The sequence below is a fragment of the Lampetra planeri genome, chromosome 30, assembly GCF_965212315.1.
Source record: "Lampetra planeri chromosome 30, kcLamPlan1.2.h2, whole genome shotgun sequence".
In the NCBI taxonomy this organism is placed as follows: Eukaryota; Metazoa; Chordata; class Hyperoartia; order Petromyzontiformes; family Petromyzontidae; genus Lampetra; species Lampetra planeri.
This window is the reverse complement of record NC_136136.1, coordinates 2,084,632-2,091,129: the sequence shown is the minus strand read 5'-3', so window position 1 is coordinate 2,091,129 and position 6,498 is coordinate 2,084,632. Positions and strand designations below refer to the sequence as shown.

General features: G+C 48.7%; 1 long non-coding RNA gene across 1 annotated transcript; it reads left to right on the top strand.

Annotated features, from left to right (window-relative positions):
* Positions 1–1,047: 1,047 nt before the first annotated feature.
* On the top strand, positions 1,048–3,931 carry LOC144728711 (uncharacterized). Its single transcript, XR_013587560.1, has 3 exons — positions 1,048–1,189; positions 1,943–2,109; positions 3,653–3,931. It is a non-coding gene; the product is annotated as an uncharacterized LOC144728711 (long non-coding RNA).
* The last annotated feature ends 2,567 nt before the right edge of the window (positions 3,932–6,498 follow it).

The window sequence follows — 6,498 nt, the reverse complement described above, 5'->3', positions numbered from 1 at the left end:
CGTAGCGAAAGCTGATGATCAAGTCCTCTTACATCAAAGGAGGGCAAACCCGTACGTACCCAACGGTGATTCATAGTGTCTTAATTTAGAGCAGCACTCGCAATTGCTTCATCACATTTAAACAAGCTGTATAATAATACTCGTGTATAGCAGGTTATCAATACGCTGCTAGATGAAGTCTTTCCCACGCCGTTTCGGTCGTGGGGGGTTGTTTGACCATACTTCACCACGCTGGACTGTGCGGGTTGGTGAAAGGATGGGCTGCCAGATGTCCACTTAAGACAAAAGACAAAGACACCCTTATTGCCTTTGCAGACTTTCGGGGCAAGTGCTGTTAGTGAGCACCTATGAAGGTCGGCATGGCAAACGAGGGGTGGGTGGCCAGCACCACGCACGGCCCCCTTTGTCTCCCTAATGGCGATATTTACACACCACTCTAGGTACTCATTTGAGGCTGAGTCGACCTAGGGAGGGGCAGGTAAATGTCGCTGGTGTTGGTGGCCGTGAGCTGGCATCTAACTCGGGTGGCCGTGTCCATAGCGCAGTGCGCTCAAAACTACGCTACTGCTCCCCATAAACTCATACACAACGTGAGTGTATGTAGTCATTTGTAATTATACACAGAAACAACCGCCCCCTCTTGAAAACGAGTAACGAGACTTAACCAGGCTTTCCTGGGTAAACACGCTTATAACAATGATGAAAACAACACAATCTCTGGTCATTTGAATCAGCACCGATCTCTACGTCACGTGAAACGTGTTTACCAATCATCAGCCGCGTGGAGCGTGTGGAACGACCTCATATATATTTGAAAAATTTTAAGGAATGCTCGGTGGATTTTGAGATACCGTGAATTTCACTGGGCCAATGGAATGTGAAAAATTCTCTCCATGGAGTGTGACCAGGGCTTGAAATCACAACAACAACCAGGAAATGCCTTTGTTTGAAATTAGCTGAGAACGTTAACGTTTGCGCGTGTTCTCAATTGTCTAAATACCGGACGTTCTAAATCAATGGGCTAAATTACGCGAGCGTGCGCGCCTTGTTGCGTGAGCTCATCGTCTGTGCCACAGTCAACCGGTTATGCGATGAACGCGGCAGATGGAAGTAACGCAAGACAACGGCGATGCCGCGTCGACGGTGGTACACAAGCGCGAGCAACGCAACTCCACACTGCCGTGGAAAAGTAAAAAATAAACAGGCGGCGTCGTTTCGGACGACAGTCCTTCTTCATGAGCAGATGTAGCTTCATTCGCAGAGAAATGTGTGCTTAGTAGGGCCATTGCCCCGAAACGTCGGTTATTTATGGGTTTTTCCTATTAGGGGCAGTCCACATTGACGATCGTGTCGCGTTTGTGTTGATTTGCAGTCGAGTTTATTGTCCACGCTGGGCGTCTTTGGGGCCGTCCATAAATGACGTCACGCACCTAGGTTTGGGGGGGGGGGTCAGACATTTGTGACGATGTGTGACGAGGGGGGGGGGGGTTTGAGAAATGTGACGTCACATCAAAATGCGCAAATTTAAATAAATATAGACAACACGTTCTACTTAATTAGACTTTGTAATAAATGTTTTCTCCTACAACATCAGAGTGCAGCGGCACATTAAATACGCACTACAATGACAATAGTTTAAAGTGATTTGAAGCATTTTTTTGGGGGGGGGGGGCAGAGCTTTGTGACGTCATTTGAGGGGGGTCTGACTTTTTGTGACGCCGTGTGACGAGGGGGGGGGGGGTCAAAAATCGTCCAAAATCGCGTGACGTCATTTATGTACGGCCCCTTTTGGTGCAAAGGTTAATACTGTAAGCCGTACACATTTTTCGCTGCCTTTCTGAAATCGTGAATAAAAAAACAAAGCATTGCTAAAAACCGAAAGCAAGGCTGACGTGGAACTGTGACAACATACAATGGTCTGCGACGTGTCCGTGGTGCGCAGATCACCAAGGACTGCATCCGATCCCATCAGATACCTGGAGCTAAGCAGCGTTGAGCTTGGGCGGAGTTTGGATGCGGTGACCGTGAAGCTGGCGCATTGAAGAGGTTGGCACACGGTCCGCGGCGGCTCCTCGGTGGAGCCAGGCGACAGGAATGGTCCGTTGTACGGTACGTCGCTATGTGCCACCCCCCCGCCCCCCCCCCGACTTCACCAAACCCACACTGACCAGCGCGGGCCACGTCACAGGATGTAGGGGGCCGCCTTAATCCAGCAGTGGATTGACAAGAGGGGTGTACGTGTTGAGATAGGTCACGCAGAGTAGAGAATTGTTTTATAGATATTGTTCCGTGATATGAAATAGCGGCTATTATAAAGGATATCGCCCGTCCAAGCGTTTCGACTTTTTGGCCCAGATCTACATAAATGTCACAGTAGCACTATAACTTCACCCTCTCTCTCACACACACACACAGGCGCGTGTGCAGGCAATGCAGAATTGGACCGTTTGCTATTTTATGTAATTTGTGTTTTTTTTTATTCGACGAAAATAAAGTCTACTTGTTAAATTAGGAAAAAATAATTTGTAAAAATAGCTAAGTGTGCTGCTACTGGATCGAGCGGGACATGGGGGGGCGGGGGGGGGGCGCAGTGGTTAAATCGCACCGCGATGCACCCGACGATCTTCACTAACCCGTACTGACCAGCGTGGTGAAGTATGGTCAAATCATATTCCGTGACCTGCACGGGTGTGGGGTGGTTCCTCATCCAGAAGTTAATTGACAAAAATGACTGTACATGTTCAGTGTTACGTCGTATCCCACCGTCCACCCCAAAAAAATGGCTGGTATCGATAAAGCTATACAAATCTGGTCTCAAACACACACAAACATTTGCTCCACAAAGTGAATGTGGTTTTGGTTTTCATCAAGAGGCGTCGGGCGCTTTTCACGCAATGCAGCAAATTTCAGTGCAGAGTTCCATGGGACACGAGTCCGTATGCCATGAACCATAATTGCCGGAATTTGTTTTAAGATGTTATATTTTTATCGAGCCGTGTTTAAAAAGAGGGCTTCGCACGCTCGGCAGAGCCGAATTGGAGGCTGGTGCGGCGCACAGAACAGAAATCATCGCTCGACTTGGGGCTCGCACAGGATATTCGCAATGCGCCCACTTTAATTACCTCTTGGAAATGCGCGCTGTGTCAGGCTCGAGACGGATGGGGTAATTATACGATATTGTGTCCTTTCCCAGCCAGCGAAAGCCGAGAGTAGGAAAACGCAATTAGAAAAAAAAATTACAGCCCGGTGAAAGGGGAAAAAAGTGTAATTTATTTCAAGCGCCCAGATGTGGTTGGTTTTTTGTTCTCTCTTCTGTGCGGTCGCTAAAAAAAAAGTCCATTCTGAATGTGTCCTTGTCCTTATGCATTATCTTAAAGGTGCTCTGCCAGTGTGGCCAGATATAAGTATGTGATTGGGGATGGTATATTCTTCGGTACATATATATAATGGACAAAAACGACGCGTGCTTGGAATTTCACCGAGAAACGGAGAAGACGCGTGGATTTGAGACCTTGCTCAGCGATGGAGACAGTTCACAACGTTGAGAAAAGGTGAAGCAGGTTTTGGGCCGTTCACATCGCTGGAAGGGATGATGACCGATGGTCAAGAATCGTGATGGGTCGGCATCAAGGAGAACGGTCCTTGTGTGCAGGTGCTCGTTTCTACTGTGACATCGTTGCAAAGCCGCGAGAGGATGGTGACGGCTTACGGAGGCCTTCTTCCAGCAGAGGATCGACCGTGACTGGCGATGAAATAAAATAAACGCACCTCCGATGAGTACGGTCGGCTACGTACGGTGCGAAAAAAGTTCAACATACATACAAATCCCACTTGCTACCTCCACCACTGAGATCAATGAGGGCGGCAGTAGCTGCGTGGTTGGAATGCCACCACTTTGTCTCACGCCAAGCCACGTACCGTCAGGACATGGATATTTATCGGCGCTCCTTCATCATCGCTGGGTGGGCCATCTGGGATATTCCTGGCAGACAGCATTGTGGGGGGGGGGGGGCATCCTTTGGGGAGGGGGGGGTGCCCCCCACCACAAGGGCTGTAGGAGTTCAAGGAGAAGGCGCAGCTCCACACCACCTCAGCAGTAAATGCCGGACTACCAAAGACGTCCACGTGACAGAGAAAACTACATATTTCTCGGGCATCTTTTTTAGAGGCAGACTGGGATGGAAATTCTGAAATATAAAGGTGAACAAGAGCGGGTAAGAGGTCGCTATGACAGTTGAATTTGATCATGAAATCATCAGATCAATGTGCCTAAAGCCCTGCTTTGTTGGAGCAGCAAAGAGGTGTATGGAGTAGAGATATTGTAGGTGAGAGAGGAGAGGTAAGCAGTTGCGAGTCCATGGAGGATCTTACAGACAGTGAGTGCGATCTGGAAGTTAATCCAGGACCTAGATTCGGAGCCAGGGGAGGGTTCGGAGTATCGTGGTGATGTGATCACATTTATGGGTGCGGGAAAGAAGTCCGACAGCAAAATATTGAATCAGCTGCAGCTATGTGCACATTACTCTGGGATTGTGCAGAGGTAAATTAGGAGGAGGGTGGCGTTAGACTACGTAAACCAATTTGAAAGAGCAGAGAGGTCAATTTCAGTGTTAAGATAAGGGTGTTTGATGCAAAGGTTATGTTTATGTTCCTGCATGGGTCACGGATCTGGACTCTAACAAAATAACCAGAAAATAAGAGTGTAGCCTTTGAATGCAGGCACGTGCACAAGATGTTCGGACTTTCATGGAAGGAGAGGGTGAGCAACTTGGAGCTTCCGAGTAGAATGTGGCAGGGGTTGCAGATGTAATCAGGAAGAGGAGGGTCTGTAGAGTGGGACACGCGTGCGATGGGTGGGACACGCGTGTCATGGGTGGGACACGTGTGTGATGGGTGGGACACGCGTGTGATGGGTGGAGGAGGAAAGGTTACCGAGGCTGCCATTGGAGTGGCGCCAAGAGGTCGGCTGCCAAAGAGGAAGAGTTAAAGCCACAGAGGCTGGCAGCCTGTAGGAGCAGACTGTAGGAGCAGACCTTTATGAAGGTCGGGTGTCAATGGCGAGGCGTAGCGGCGTCAATGGCATCGGCCACGATGACCTCTTGACCGTGGAGTCTGGGGACGAGGGAAGCCACAGCGGATTGAGTTGCAGAAGTCTGGCTGACATGCGATGCTAAACACATAAATACTTTACGCTCTTGGAAGGAGAAAAAACTGCAGGATTGAACTTGGGAAAGTGTCAGAGCTGACGCAATGCAGTAACCGTCACGTGATCCAACTAGCGTCTCAAGAGTGTGTGCTTGACTTACAACTGTTTATTTTTTGGGGCTATCCGCTCAAGAACACTTTGCACGCCATGGATTACGGGTGAATGTCGGGCGTTTGGACCGTGGCAATGCCCCCGAAGCATCTTTATTGCGCTTGGCTTCTCAGCGCACAACCACCAACAAAGATGTTTGCAAAATAAAAAAAAAAGCCATGGAAACGCAATCCGCCAGTTCAAACTCATTTGCAATTTACCACCAAAACTTCATACGGCTTCAATCAATATTTTGAGTGGTAAATTAACAGAGTATCCGTTTAATAGCACTAAAATCCGCATTGAGTCAAAAGGTTCATATTTGAGAGGATTCTGCTGGGAATGTTTGGCCGATCATTTGCGATGATGTCATTATTTATTAATTTATTTCCCAACTATCCACCACCCACAGCCACGACAGCAAAGCGAACACATCTCTACGCTTGTTTGCACACCTTTATAACATGTTTGTTTGTTAGAGGCAGTAGTGGGGGGGGGGAGTGAATAGAGATGTGGGAGCATAGAAGCACAATACAACAACACATTTTGCTCCACACAACGTGTATATCCCCAGAGCCAAATAACGGCCAGCTTGTTGAGAACCCGGGTTCAGATTTTCCACTGCCCACCGATGTTATCCACGGCGGGGGAGTCGAACTCAGGATGTCTACCCCGCTGCGCCGACCGCTCCACCCAACTCCATGGAGTTGTGCTTGTCAAGCCCACGTCGTGAGCGATGGAATAGTGACCCGAAACGACGTGAATCAAAGCGATGTACAGGGCAGGTGGAGGCGACGGAAAACGAGAACGGACGGACGATGCTGTCAGCGACGTAGGCGTGGCGTTGAGGCGTCGCAAATCAGGCCGTGGTGTTGATAAAGTGACGACGTATTTGAGAAACCACGTTAAATGGGGAGACGTGCATTGGAGTATGCACATTCTCAGTTGTGCTTCTAGCTCATTGAGGATCCTCAGCAGAAGTTAGTATTGCCCCCACCATCTCTCTCCCCTCCACCCCTCTCAATGAGAGTCCGATGAGACTGAAATGTATAGTGCAGTGTATCGAGAGTGATGCAGAGAAGAGGCAGATACGCAGTGAGATGAGAGAAGAAAGCTGTAGACAAGATTTGTTTTTATTGAACACGGAGATATGAAACAGAGTCGTGCATTACCCAAATTGCTCCATTGTAGTACTTGATGAT